The 15,551-nt window shown below is 46.2% G+C and overlaps 1 protein-coding gene across 11 annotated transcripts in view; it reads right to left on the bottom strand.

Moving 5' to 3' along the window:
- The window catches only part of LRRC8D (leucine rich repeat containing 8 VRAC subunit D), a 54,190-nt gene extending 39,175 nt beyond the window's left edge, over window positions 1-15,015 (bottom strand). Inside the window, exons 1-6 of one of the 11 annotated variants that reach the window (XM_075759879.1) lie at window positions 14,710-14,986; window positions 12,118-12,192; window positions 10,277-10,553; window positions 9,974-10,055; window positions 4,740-4,950; window positions 2,788-2,927 (exon numbers count right to left, since the gene is read on the bottom strand). The gene's annotated coding sequence lies outside the window, so the exon portion shown is untranslated. The other 10 variants (XM_075759880.1, XR_012836538.1, XR_012836539.1 and 7 more) reach the window with 10 other exon arrangements.
- Window positions 15,016-15,551: the final 536 nt, after the last annotated feature.

Genomic DNA, 15,551 nt, shown 5'->3' with positions numbered 1-15,551 from the left:
CAGAAGAGCTCCGTGCCAAAATGCTGGTCAAGCAGGACACAAGAAATGAAAGAAATTAAATAACCAAGCAAGTCCACCCATCCTTGGGTCCCCTCATTCCTGCTTCCAGAAGAAGGTCAGCATTGCCGCTTATTACATGCGTATGGTAAACAAATAGCTTATACAGACAAGTTGTTCTTAAAACAAATCAAAAGCACATCAGTGAAACACGATCTAAAATAAACCAGCTACATTTGAGGATATCACTATTTCCCCTGGCGCTTCAGGATTCTGCAGCTGCAGAAATTCCTCTAAAAAAATTCAGAAGAGCTAAAAGCTTATGCTCCCACAAAAGAGGTTTCCAGACACAAACATATATTATATATACATACACACTCCATCACAGTAACCAGACCAGAACACTTGCACAGGAAAGCCCCTAGCCACACTTTAACATTTTGCTGATTTAGCTGTATCAGCCAAGATTATTTTTTTTTTTTCTTGCTTCCCAACCATGCCAGCAAAAAATCTTACTGCAGAAGCCTTTCTAGTGGCTGTGAAATTTTCCTGCCCATATAAACTGTTCCTTTCATAGGACCTGGTTTAAGGAGCACCAGCAAAAAAACTCCTCTGGTAGCTGCAGGGGCACCTCAGGAGGAAGTGGCGAGGCTGGGTAAGGGAGGCATGCAGGCAAAGGAGAGCATTGCATCAGTCTAGCTTACGTCTACAGAAAAAGGGAGGAAGCGGTAACTGCCATCACATCAGGTTTGCGCCAGCAGAAACTAAACTGCAAAGTCACAATCCTACTACAAGAAGTAACAGCAGTGAAATTCTGCACGCAGGTCAAACCGACCAACTGTACTTTGACAGATGTGGCATTTTGTTTTCTATTTGGATTTTTGTGTCATGTTTTGTGTATAATGTATAATCTTCAGAAACAAACTGCCTGAAAAATTAAGCGCAAGCCATTCCATTTATGTCAACTAGATACTAATCCTATTCCCCCTCAAGAGATGATTAAGTGTCAGTTGGGTTAACTGTTTCACTACTGATAAGATACATATCACCATTGTTTTCCTAAAACCTATCTCAACTCCAAACCATCTGTAAAAGCCTCTTACGGGTAAAACCATCCATGTATTTCCCCATCCAGGGGTAAACAACCTCTCCACTCTTCCTAATGAGCATCCTTATAGTGCAGACTCATCCTGACTACGATAGAGATGTTGGTTAGAAAACAAAAAAGTTTAAGACAGATTCAGTACAGTTATAAAGACTGCCCTGTCTGTATTTCTACTTAAATACAAGTCTTCTCTGTCCCCTTTTTTTTTTTAAAACCCAGATCTGCTGCAGGTTATCCAGCCTGCCACATCACATCAACGCAGAAACCAGTAAGGCCTGGCTGCAGAAATTTAGGTCAGCTTGTCTGTGGAGTACATAAGGTCTTGCACACAGCCATGAATTTCCTAGTAATGCTTCAATAATCCCTCTTCATCCTGCTATGCAGCTATTTTACTAGTAGCTGCTAGCTTTCCTCTAACTCCCCAACAAAGACTCTCCACAGGAGGGATGTTTGCAGGCGCATGAGCGGCTATCTCTTCCTTGGGAAGCAGGAAGCTGGTTGTTGAATCAAACAAATGCCGATTCTTATTTCCCAAGACAAAAAAGCAAAGGATTCTCAGTGCATGCTAGAAAATGACTTCCCTTTTTTAACACACAAGGAGAGATAAAATCAGACAGAGCTGGAAATTACCCCTAGAACATCAGGAATAATTTTCTTAACAGATCATCTAAACAAAACTCCACTGTTTCCACCTGGGTCAATAAATAAAAAATAACATCAAAATGTGACTAAAATTCAGACAGTCTAAGGGAGAGATGCTGGTATTTTTAGAGAGAAAGCATCACTCGAGGTGAAAAACACTGTGCCCCTTCAAAGAATGCTTCCCTCTAGAAGTGAATTGCGGGCCACTGCCACCTCAAGCACTGTACAAGCACACATAAGTAGCAGCCCAGTTCTTAAGGAATCTCTAAAGGTGTATAAAAACATGCAAAGTCTTTACAGAACGTGGTCCTCGGAGCAGGAGCTCTACATAAACTGGAAAGTACAGTTATGTAAGAAAAAAAATAATGAATCTGCTACAATAAGCCAAAACCTTGAACTCCTCTGTCTTCATACAACAAGATGAACCTAAGTCTTCTTAAGTATGACAATCTGAAAGGTGTGAATGCAAGACTAAATACTGGTTTCCAGGAACGGTTATGAGAATCTCAGCAAATAAAAACCACAGCTAGCAAGCTGGCAGTTTTGCCTTAAAACCCATCAGCTGCTACCCTTCTGTGCTCTATGGCTACCACCTAACACTGTGCTCCTCGAAAGCTGGCACTTCTATCTGCCCGTCAGAACAAAAAGCAAAGCTGAGGAAAGAGTTTTTTCTCAAGACATCAAATTGCTCTTCAACATGCAAACATTTGTTAAGAGTATTCCCAGTCCATTCTTCCCAACTCACGTGGAGCCTGGACGAAGGTATTGGCAAACGCATACTGAGCTGTACTGCACATTAGATGTGTAAATCAAACACCCAGAAAACGCAAAGTTGCGTTTATGTTTACCTCAGATCTGTTACAGGACTCAAGCATATAACATGCACCCACCAGGCACACAGATGATGTGGTTGTTGTGACTGGGCCACAGTCGTATCACACGTTAGCAAAACTTTCTAAGGAACAGAACTCATTAACTAACGATCATCCACAACTTCACTTCAACTCGGCATCAGACAACTTTTCCCGTTCCCGGCTCAGTACCTGATCAGGCTGTGCTTCTCCTCCTTCCTCCTCCGGCTTCAGCTGGGCTGAGCACTGGCTCCAGGAGGCCCCGGTGACAGGAATACCAAGCTAGGCGCTGACAGTCACTTTCTCATTTTGACAAGTGCCACAGACTCTTCCTGCATAAAAACAAACTGCTGTGAATCAAAGTGGCCAAATAAAGTGTTGACACTAGCAGGGTGTCAGAGATACACCACTCTGCGACACGGAACCAGAACGTTAGTCATCTTTTGCTACCAGCGGCCGATCTCTGGGGAAGGCTGAACACACCCTTATGTTAAATCATTTCATAAATACGCTAAATGAGTTGTCCTGTTCTTGAAGAGCAGAGGTTCCTCAAACTAGCAATCTGCCATTTCCCACAAGAGCACTGCTATTTCTACACCGCCGCTTCCCCACACCACCGTAAACGCCAGACCAGACCCCAAAGACAGGGTAGCTGCACACCTGAACTGCTGCATGACAGCAGTATGCCAGGCAAACAGCACACCTTGAGTCAATGACCTGCCTGGAAAACACCTCTATCCCTAGGACAAACAAAATGGAGAAGAAATGGGATTCTCCCCCCCCCTCCTTCAGCCCAACACTTCCATCAGCCAAGACCCCAGCACAGCTGCCTTCACCTCCAGCGACTCAGAGGCTCCAGGGCAGAGCAGAGCCCGCAGATGGAAAGCAACAACTCAGCAGAACAAACAGCCAGACTCCAGCAGGTAATTCATGAGTATTTATTTTAGTTTGCTGCTTATTAAGTATGCCTTGTTATAAATCAAGTATTTTACAGTAATTGCCTCCAATCAACAAACACTGAGAAAGTCGCTGTGTAGACCAATGCTGCTTCATGACTGAGACAAGTCCCCTAGCAACAGGCACGACTACACGACTCTCCGTGTGCAGCAGGCTGGCCCCCACTGCCTCGCTGCCCTTCCATGCCTCTCTGGCCCTGGCTGCACCCCAAGCAGCACTGCCGCGTGCCCAAGCCCTTCCCAGCGCTGCCGACCGCTGCAGGCTGCTGCCAGGGTGCAGACGCCAGCACGGCAGGGCACTCACTGCAAGGCTGGCAAGCCCCAGCCCGGCGGGCAGCAGCACCTCACTAGGAACGGGGGCAGCCCCTCAGCATGGGGAACGCTGCACAGCCAGGGCTCAAAGGCAGGGACAACTGGCTGCAGCCCCTGCTTCAGCCACCAGCCCATCGCCTCCACATTGGCAGGGGCTGCAGCAGAGAGCTGCTCTGCTGTTAGGGTCTGTGCCCAGTGCCGAGCACAGTGCACTCGCCCACCTGAGCTGCTCCCGAGCAAGCCAATGCAGAAAAAAAACCCAACCAACAAACACACTTCCCTCTTAATTTATTTTCCGAGGCCTTTTCAGGGTTGGTGCCCGCTGGCACTCAGCCCACAGAACAGGCCCTTGTCATGCTTTCCTCTGAGAGCATTTTAAAGGTCAGTGGGAACCTGCTGTTCCAGGTTCCTTCTCAGCAGTAGAGACTCAGGATAAGGAGATGGGGAAGACACTGCCAAATACGCAAATAACATATGCACATTGAAGAATTTCCTCCTTCAAAGGGGTCAGGATGGTCAAGTGGTCTTGGGAGAACTAAATCCCTTTGCAGCATACATCACCGGAATTGGAGGCTTCAGAGACAGTTGTTTTTATACGTGGGGGGGAGGGGGGAAGGGGGAAGCTCTGACTAGACACTTTACAAAGGTCTATTGCAAGGAGGTTTCAGAACAGACCTTTGGATCATACTTGAGGTCTGACAGAAAACGCTCTCCTAGCCACAGGGCTGTTCGCCGTTTCTGTAACCATTTCCCGCCAGGTCAGAGACCCATGTAAGAAAGGCCTAAGCAGAAGTCACCATGCCCTCCAACCCCTCCTCAGCAGCCCCTCCAAAGGCAACACAGTTTTTGAAAACAGAAGGCAAAGGCAATTCCCACCTCTAAAGTAGGAGGGCTGCGTTTTTTGAAAATGCGTCAGGGTTTAAGGAAAGGTGTCAGGAGAGGCCAAACAGCACCACCACCCGTGGTAAGGCATGGAGGAACAGGACAGCTTGTCTTCAAGAACTGTATCACAGTCTGAAAGACTGCTGAGGTCCTTCACCACCACCCTCCTTCCCAGAACAGACTGAGCGCATGAGCTGGATCATACCTGGAGGACAGGTGGAGGGAAACAAGTGACAAAACACACTCACAAGATTTTGGTTTATAAAAAAAAACCACCACCAAAAAAAGAACCACAAACCCCCAAAAAACCCACAAAACATCTAAAGCAGAAATTCTCATATAAATCATATCAGTGTATAAGTACTGGGCAGAGCCAAGACCAGTAAAAGAATCTTCCCCACAGTTCCTGCCACAGAAATCCTCCTGGATTTTGTTCTAAATCCTGTTTGAAGAATTCTCTTTATGCTTCTTCCCTTAGCTCCCCTTCCCATTTTTGAAGTGAAAAACCTCAATTTATTAAAACAAAGCAACATCTTACAGAAACATCTGCTCTGATACCAGAATACACACCCACTCTGTTATAGAGTCAGTCTGTGGGACAGGGGGTACGAAGGAGATTCAATAAGGAGCATACGCACCACTTCTATGACTTAGTCCCCTCTGGCACTCATGCCCCTGTAATCCTCTTTTCTTTCAGGCCCCTTCGGCATAGGGGAAGACTTACACCCCATTTACACTGGGGTGTTGGCATCACCCAGTGCCAATTTTATCTGAATCACAGGCAGGCACTTGGCACGTCAGACATAACATGTGCAACCTCCAAATGCCACGTCCTATATACTGTAGCCTACATGCAGCTGCCTTCATTTGTACAGTCACTTGATCAAACATCTTTTCCACCAAGGAAAACATTATTTCTGTTGCGCTTAACAGGGTTGCATTTAACAGGGAAACAATCATTGCTAACAGAGTTTAAAAAAAAGCAGATGATGCACTTACAGAGCAAACTATTATGAAGCTGTAAAGAAAGGAGAAGGAGGGAAATCACAGTATTTTGGGGAAGAAGTAGAGATCTTGGAAAAAAAAATTCAGCTAATGAAACAAATGAAGCAGTTCCAATCATTAGAGGTTTACTTTCAGCACAACTGAATAATTCTCAGCTCTACACGTATCTCCACGTACCCAGTCAACAGCAGACATTTGACAATCACTTCGGTTAAAATGCCATTTTCCTCCCTTGTTGCTGCATAAGAAAAACAACAAACCACCACACAGGAAAAATGTCATGCTATCCAGAGAGAAGAAAAACCCAAAACCAGCACAGAAACCTACTGCAGAAGTATTGTCAAAACACCCAAAACCAGCACAGAAACCTACTGCAGAAGTATTGTCAAAAGCAGCATGTAACCTAACCGGATAAATACCAGATTTTGTTGCTATCTCCGAGTGAGGTTTCGCAATCAGCTCAAGCTGATTTGTGGCCACCTTGTTGCTTAACACTCCCACCCTCTCCCTGGTGTGTGCCCGAGAGAAGCGTCCTGCCCAGCCAAAGCAGCGGTGGGCAGGCAGGCAGGACTTCCCCTTCCAACAGCAGTGTGAGCTCAAATTGCTCCAGCTGGGCTGGAAGCCACACTCCCTTTGGAAAGCACCTTAGACATTGCTCCTACTCCATGGGAGCCTACAGGATCCTGCTGCCACTCCCTGCGGATTCACTGTTCATACTAGGGCCTCGCTGCAACTTTTCACGTGCCACCCAACAGTCCCTTTACTTCAGGAGCTCCCTGTAATTCTTTCCTTCTCTTTGTGGCCATCTCCTCTTCCTCTCTCCATGAGCCAGGGGCTGTGTGCAAACTTCTCCCCGCTTCCTCTCTTCTGTCGCAGAAGGCAGGAATATAACCAAGACATTAACAAATCAAACCTTGTGGGGCAAGGCGGCAACATTTCCTAGTGCTGTCGGTAACCCATTGTTTGATCCACAGGCAAGAACAGAGGGGTCTGCTGCTGGTAGCTCTGGTGTTACATTCTTCAGCAGATAGCAAGCCAGATCTAACATCTTACAAGTTCAGTCAGCAAGCAGGTAAATACTCAGACACTGAAGAAGCCTTAACGTGGATGAGGTGACAGAAATCAGCAGCTATCAGAGCACGGAGGGCTGCCATCCTCTCTTCATTCACAAAAAAAAAAAAGCAGAGGAGCAGCGCTCTGTGCTCACCGCGCTGACCAGCTGCGCGCTGGTTGTGTCCTAGCTGCTCTGGGCCGCTGCGCACACGGACACGCTGCCGTTTCACCACACATGAGGCAGGTGCAGAACTATTCAGCCGAAACCAGGCTCACAGCAATTCAACCTGTAAGCTTATAGGTGCCCGTTAAACTTGCTGTAATGAATACGCACATACACACAGGGGTCTGTATTACTTTGCAACACGCTTTCAAGCTGACTGCAAACTGGGAGAACTTGGCCATTCAGCTGTGCATGTGAAAGCCCTGTTTCTGGAGATGAGACTCCCTCAGTCAAACAAACAGAATTCATACACTTTCCACATGCAGAACAGCACACACAACTTCATGCTTTAAGACTTTCTTTTATATTTACTCACACTTATCTCAACAATTTTGTTATCTCCTTTCCTTTGCCACACTGTTACTATTTTCTTTTGTCTTTTTGGATGCCTCATGTTTTTAGTTTCTGGTTTTACTACATGCTTTACTATTTTTGTTCTCCTGTAACACGCTGTAACTGCCCCAGCAGTTTTTTTTTCTTTACAACCTGTTTTGGTTAAACTGATTGATGCTAGTAAGGACACTCTTAAACTCACCTTTCAATCCTAAATCAAATTACACTAAAAATAAACAAAACGTAACCACAAAATTTAACCACTGGAAACAGAATCTTGTCCAAACCACTGCATTTTTCATTTTCCCGATTTATTATTAGTACACTTCTGTCTCATTCTCAGTCCACTCTTTTTTCCAAGAACCACTCTTCTCCCATTATTCTCATGTTAGACACTTTCCTACTTTCCATCAGGGCACTAGCACTGACCAAACTCATAATTTCTGCAGCCCCAACGAGCAATTGAGTATCTGCATTCCTCCACTCCCTTGTTTCAAGAGCCAACAGATTTGTTGTCAGAGGGATCGGAAAGGAGAGGAGCAAAACTATCAAGCCAGTCTTCCCTTTCTGCTAACAATGCCAACGAGGTAAAAGAGCTAAGAAATTTAGTATGGGTTATAAAACAGCAAACATTACTTTAAAAAACTCAAGTGCATGAAAAGTTTCATTTCCTTTTTGTCAGTTCCTCTTCTAAGCTAGGTAGTTTAGGCTTTATTTCTTAATTTAATTAGAAAGAAAGCAAGTACATGAAAGTTTCTGGATGGCAGCCATTGAGAGGAACCCTGTATGTAAACTTCTCAGTTTGTATTTTTAAACACCAGTCAGATTAAGCATGAAGTCTGGTTCCTCCATGCATCTTTGATGAAGGCAATTGCTAATGCATGTGGAAAGTGTTTGTAACCATAGCGGTGCTTGAAAACAAAAGCAAGCTAGTGCACTACCCTTCACACTTCTCACTCAAGTTTTAATGCAGAGACTGTCAGACCAAAATAATTCCTATCCTCCCTTTCCATGATCTGTACACAAAGCACTATGTACAAATATGCAAGATGGACTTTTTTGTAATCATTCACTGACATTTGCATTGGTTTAGTGGACAAATTTATACTGAACAATTCAAATGACATCAGCTTAACAATGTGTTCCTCTGTACAAGACTGCAAAGGCGACAAAATGTCTATTACATAACACTTCGGTATAAAATATTAATATTCACAGAGGAAGCTTTTGAACTGAAAGGTTATTTTCAATGATTAGCAAATCAGTGTTGTATAAGCTTGGTTTTTTAATCAGTTTATCTGAGGTAGACAAACTATACTTTTTGTTGACATAGTATGAAAAAAATCAACTTCGTATATGCACACATCAAGGTACATGAAAAGATCTCACTCAGGTTACCAGCTTTTCTTTTAACCTCACGGTACTGCAAGATTCTAGAACTGCTTCCATCTCTAGCAGACACAGCTTCAGCAAGCCTGCACTAGGGTTATTCCAGGCATGGGTGTTCTTCAGACGAGTTCTCGCACCAGCTGAGTGTGTATAAGTTTCCTTTCCTTCCTATCCTGCGATGGCTGAAGAGCAGATAGATATTCAGATGTCATATTCATATATATATCCTATGCATTTGTTTTCTCCTTAAGAGCTATAATCCCAAGTTGGAAAATCACTGCAGCAAGAATCAAGTGCTACGAACAAAGTCCACCCAAAAAAACCAGCGCTGCTTTTAGCAGGCATGTTGGTATCTGTGGCGCTGGCCAGACTTGAAAACACCAGAGGTGTGGCAGCCCTGGCTTCTGTAGAACCCAAGGGCAATCAGGAACACCTTTTATAGAGAAACTTATCTCAGTGCTGACTTGTAAAGAATGAAGTCCAAGGGGAAAAAAACCAACCCTTCATCTCGGCTGTGGCTTTGTAGCCATTAGGTTGCATGGGGGCGGGTAGGAACCTGCCTCGCTGCTTCACTGCAAGGGCTATAAAGAGACTTCACGTTTGGTTTTTTCCTTTCTGTGCGTATCTTTATATAACGAATCTAGGGAAGGGGAGCATCTAGAGCATCACTGGTCTCCAGCAGTTGCTCCAGGACACTGCTGTAGGTCTCATCATATTTACCAGCTTGATGTGAGTGTTACAGGTAAGATGTCTAAACCAGCAATACACACTTGTATTTAGGTGGCCCCACTCGTGGTTTCAACGTACAGGGAAAATCATCAGGAGACATGACTCAGACAGAAAAATTCTCAGCAAGTGAATAGAGAGGGATTTTAAAACTCCAGTTTAGGAATTGTGCGATTTTTTTCAAATTTAATGCACAGCAAAGAGTTTGAAGAGATGTTTGACAGTAAAAGGTAGCAACAGCATTTAATTACCTGTTATGGCCACCCCTTGGGACTAAGAAATCTTCCACTGCATTTTCCCAGTCTTCAAAGGAGACCTTCATAAGACAGAATACCTAAGATGCCTAACTTTTAACAAAAAGACCATATACAGAGAGGGTTTGTATTTTAACACTAACAAGGAGCAAGGCAGGTCACAAGAACTGGACCATTTCTTTTTCTACTGATCAGACAATATGAAATGCAGGACCATGGTGAATAAAAATGATTGCTATCCTCACCCACTGCCGGCTGCCACATGCTTTCAGCCTGGTTATTTTTTCTGCTTCTTCATCAGAGTTACCTTCACCAAGAAAAGGGTGTCTGAAAAGAAAAAAAATCTGAGCAACAAAAAACTTTCCTCTCCCTCAAAGGGTGGCTGTATTTTACACCATGATTGTTTCTGAAGTCTTGAATATCACAACTACTTCAGTCTTGGAACAAATCACTTCTGAGAAAAGAGCTCAAGTGGAAACAAGGAAAATTATAGGTAGAAACAGCTTTGAGACTACATTAACAACATGTTTTCATATCCTGATTTATACCTGAAGAGGAAGGAAAGGGAAGGTATTTCTTTTAAAACAGTGGCAACAAACGGGTCCTTCGTGCAGCCATACTCTCTTCCCGTACTACTGCCTGCCTTCAAGTGTTGGGCAAAAGTGGCGTTTTGCTGGCTTGATTCCAAGAAAACAGGCTTCCTCCTTCCAAGGATATCTCCCTGAACACTCTGGCAGCTGCTACATGAAGGTCTTTGAGCTGCTCTTCCTACCCATTTCCTGAGTGGGGACAGGAACCTGTTCTTGCAAGACTGGAAGAACACAGCTGAAGAGAACACAGAAATAAGTGAAAAGAGCTTCAAAACTTTTAATTAAATAAATTTGTGGTGAGAGAAAGATTGAAGCAGTGTCAGTTAAAATTAATGATGTGGAAATGAGTATTACTGATGGTACTAGAAACTTGTGATGCGCTTTCCTTTTTAACATGCCAAAACCAAAGATGATTCTCAAGAAGTTAAGCACTAGAAATACTGGCTTTGTTCTTTCCTAAATTTGTTTGGACTCTCTGAGGGGAAAAATTGTTTGCCGAGCAATCGGTACCTATTCTTTGTTACACGGTTAAAAGAAAATTGCACTCAATTTGCTTAGACCAAAAGATTTTGAGCCAAACCCATCCCCAAAGCAAGTAAGTCAAACTTTGAAAAAAACCATGGCTCAAAGTGTTCTCAAGGTAAGAGATACAGAAAAGCTTTGAAACCGTAATTACAATCACTTTTGTGAATATAAAGCTGGTGGGTGCTAGAAAACTGTATTGCACAAATATCCTTCTCCTTATTTCAGCCCTTGTCTGGCAAATACTTACAAGTGTAGGCCCACAGCACCTCAACATCACAGCCAAGAATAAACACTTTCACAATCAAGCACAAGTATCGTGACCCCAGAGAGCCTTACACGTGTGCATGCTCATGAGACTATATACGTGTGGAAAACTAGTCATGTGTGCAAGTCTTTGCATAGTGTGGTCCACAGACTTTTCACTGCTTGTTATAAAAAAAAATGTTTAAAATGCCAGTTATGAAAAAGCACAGACAAGTGTTTATCTAAATGTAAGGTTTCTGGGGAAAATTATTTCCCTTTTTCTCAATAGATCAATAGTTTGTCAGGGGTTTGTGGTTTTTTTTTTTTTTTGCTAGGATATAATCTTCCTACCACCAAGAGACAATAAACAAATAAATAAAATAAAACAGGGGGAAAAAAAAACCCAAACCGAAAGGAGAACTGTGTAGTCAAGCTTCAATGCTAGCAAGACATGAAGAAATTTACATTGCAGAAACTGAAATAACATGTTTCATTCTTTCCACTTCGTATAGTGACATCTGAGTATAAGGTAAACACTGCTAATTGTGTTTTATGGATATTTAGAGATCTACAGTAATTTTACGAATTAATTGAAAAATACAGATTTCTTTTTGGAAAGAAATCAAAAACCTTCAGGGTTCACTATTTGGTAAAATACGAACTCTGGAACCCCCTTTTGCTTGTTTGCATCCACTTGACAAACTAGTTTACTGGGTTCCCCCATGACATCATTTGTGACTCAAGCTACTTCTAAGTAGAACAGCCATCACCAGCCCCACGCTGATAAAATGCTTTAAGCCTCAGGACACTAATTCATCCTCAGTGATCACAGTGTCCCTGATCACGTATCAGTAAACTCCTCTCTGGCTCTTGAGGTGCAGGAGAAAGCAAAGGGAGACCCTGGGCTGAGGTGCTGAGTCAGCACTCTGCCTGCGAGACATCCCAAGCCAGCCCAGGGGTCAGCATGACACAGCAGCCGGTGCCATCAGGGAACACAATGGGGGAAACAAACTCAGCCAGTGGTACAGGACCTGATTCAAAATCCACTTCTGCTGGCTTCAACAGACTTTGAATGGGACCTCAATACACAGAAGGAACGGGAACACCTGGAGAAATTAAAAGAACTAACTTCAAGGTGGGAAATGTCAGTACAATCACTTCTTATAAAACTGCACCAAGCCACAACACACAATGTCACAAGTGCTTTTGATCACAGGGATGTATATACCCTTTTCTCCACTAGCATTTACCTTCTCATCCTCCTGTCACTGGCAGGACCTATTGCAAGCGTATCACCAACAGCATTACCTTTTCTCTTACTCTCCAGGCACGCAGTCAAGAAAGCCATCCATACGCAGGACGTACAGCTGTGGTATCTCCATACCACCACCTCCCTCCCTACCGCTACGGAAGGGAAAAAAGCTTGCCTGAGGCAACAGGAACACAGAACTAAAAGAACTGGAATACGAGAACCATATTTCACATGTGCAGCTATATGTTAGTGCAACGTACGCTAGTTAATCTTTCCACAGCAAGCACCTAAGTGCTTTCACTCTCTTTGCATTGTTATTATACAGGTTTGTCCCTATTAATTATTACCTTCCCGTGACAGCGGCATGCAAACTTTCTCCGTTGCTGGTGCTGCAGCTTTAGAATTCCTCCTCCAGGTCTGAACACACTGCACAGATTACCGTCCCCGCAAGGATGTCAGGACAGGTACGGGTATCTGTTGTGCATCTCTGGATCTTACAAAACAAGTTACTGCTTCATGCTGCTCCCTTCCCCACGTAACCTCATGTAGCCTTCGTAATCTTTATCATAATCTTGAATGCAAATAACAGTATCTATTTAAATATTCCTTGCTTATTATGTGCAAGAAAACAGACATAACAGACATAACTGTTTTTCACACTAAGCAAGATACAGGCAAAGCACCAAATGAGTTTACTATAAAGGCAATGCTTGCTCAGAAACATAGGAGAAAATGGTGTACAGCACAGAAAATACAGCCACAGTAGCATATTCCTAGGTCAGGACCTCATAAATCAGTTTCAACTAACAATAAAAGGTTTATTAGGGGATTTGTAAATCACAAAGAATGAATAGGATCCCGGCCTCTGAGCAAGGCTTGTTGAATTAATTTAAGATGGCAATCAAGAGCAAATAACGTAACACTAGCTGTCTATACTGCAATCCTTACCCTAAGTTTGGAGAAAGAGGGTTTCCTGTCACCAGGAAGAAGGGGGGAAAAAGGCAGGAAAAAAAAAAAAAGACACAGAGAAAGGGACTTAGCTACCCCATCTGGGATGAGAGTGCTTTTTTGATAGCTCAGAGCCATGGGATCAAAGTCTCAGTGCTGTTCCTGCAAATTTCTCACATCCTAAAGCCCTCTTGCCCAAACAAGGGGGCATAGCCATTCCTCACCTTCAGTTTTAGGGACAAAGATGATCCTTTCCTATCACAGTTGACAGACATAATGCTGAAAAAAACCCAAGATACTTCTCTACTCTTTCAAAGAATAAAAAAAAAAAAAATCTGAGACAATGCTTATGAGCAGCAGGTACCCCAAAGCTAGTACTGAAGATGTTTTGCTCTCTGCACCAGCAGCTAAGCCAACAACATCACTTTCAGCACCACCATTACAGGAAGTACTGCTGAGACTTATTCCACCAAACGACAGGCTGGTTACCACTGCCGTCCTCCATTTTCAAGTCTGAGTAACCTACCTCATGGCTCTTACACACCGGTAGCGTCCAGAGGAGAAACTGCCACGGGGTGCTGGCGTGCTGTAAACGTACAGCCCGCAGTCCCCTGCTGACCGCAGACCAGCTTCCCTAAAGGATGCTGGGCAAGCCACAAGCTTTCTGTGCCTGAATTCGTGTTTGTTTAACAGCAGCGGCAGCACTGGTAACGGGGACAGGGGGAAATGGAGGTTGCAAGACAGAGGAGCTGCTGTGCCAGGCGCGGGGATCCTCAAAGAGCGGGAGTCGGTATTACCTCGTACCGGCGAGCAGGGGGAAGGGAGGAGACGGGCCTCGAAAAAACACAGCTGATACTCTGACAAGGGATATTTTTGTCCCGAAGGTAGGTTTTATTGTCTGGCTTAGGCCCCTTTAATTGCGTGTGGTGCAACACCAAGAACAGTTGACCCCATACAAAAGAGACACAGCTGGCGGTCCCCACATGGATTTAATACCACCGTTCTCGGAAGGGGGCTCGCTTTTCCCAGCCGCGTTTCCCCGTAGCACGCTGTACTGCTCCCAGACCCGCAGCCGGGGCCGGCCCCGCTACCGCCGCCGCCCGGCACAGCAGCGCGCGGGGCGCCGCTCGCCCCCCGCACACGCGGGCACGTCCCGCGCGGATGTGCACCGCCAGGCGAAAACACCGCGGCGAGTCGCAGCCGCTCCTCGGGGTCCCGCCAGCGGCGGTGCCACACCGGCGCTGGCAGCAATACAGGCAAACCAATCCAGGCCGTTTTGAAGGCAGGAAAAAAAGAAACAAGGGAGACGAGCGCGACGGAAAGCGCGGGGAGGGAGAGGCGGGGGGTGCCGGTGCCGCCCCCTCCCCTGCGGCCCCTCCGCCGCCTGCCCGACCGCCTCCCGCCGGCCCCGCGCTCGCCTCACCTCAGGGACGGCCCCGCGGGCTGGGGGACCCCGAGAGCCGCCCGGCCGTGCCGTGCCGGGCCGGACCGTGCGTGCCGCGGGGACGCAGACCTTCTCCGGCGCGGTCACTCCTGCGGCGCTGCCATGCGGGCGGCGGGCGGGGAGGGAGGGAGGGGGAGGCCGGGCCGGCCGGGCGGGCTCGGCTCCTAGCAGCGCCCTGTAGCGCGCTCCCCGCATGCGGCGCGCACCCGCATGGCTCGGCGCACGGACAGCACCGGCGACGACGACAGCCGGCCCCGCTGCCCGGAGCACCGCCCGCCACCCGGCGGCGGCCAATAGCTCCCGCGGCGTCGCGCATGTGAGGGCCGGCCCGGGCCGGCCCCGCCTGCTCGCACCCCCCGCCCCGCGCAGCCGCCGCGCTCAGGTGCCTGCGGCCGCCGCGCACCGTGATCGGGCGGCCGCCGCCTGCTGCGGCGCTCGGCCTCGGGCTTTGGGGCGCAGCGGCACGGTCGGGGGCCGGGGGAGCGTTAAGCAGAAGCCGAGCAAACCCAGAAGCGCTCCCCGCGCGGGGGACTGTGCGGGCGCGCCGGGCGGTGTCTGCAGGGCGCAGCGAACGCTGCACCAGGGCGCTCGTTTGAGCGGCGGGAGTAAAAGCGAAACGTCTGGGAGCAAAGCCGATGGCTTGCTGTCATTGTGCAGGTAAATGAAATGTCCTGCGTGAGGTAAATAAAGTAGCGGCAAGTTCAAATTATGTGTTTTAATTATTAAAATATCTGAAAAAAAAAAAAAATCTGGCATATATCTTAAGCCCTGGAGGGAACCAGAAAGTCAAAGGCTGCCTTAGCTTGGGGCGGGCAGCAGCC

This window comes from Balearica regulorum, chromosome 8 (assembly GCF_011004875.1).
Source record: "Balearica regulorum gibbericeps isolate bBalReg1 chromosome 8, bBalReg1.pri, whole genome shotgun sequence".
Taxonomy (NCBI): Eukaryota; Metazoa; Chordata; class Aves; order Gruiformes; family Gruidae; genus Balearica; species Balearica regulorum.
Note: the sequence above shows the minus strand (reverse complement) of the source record. Positions and strands in the feature narration are given on the sequence as shown.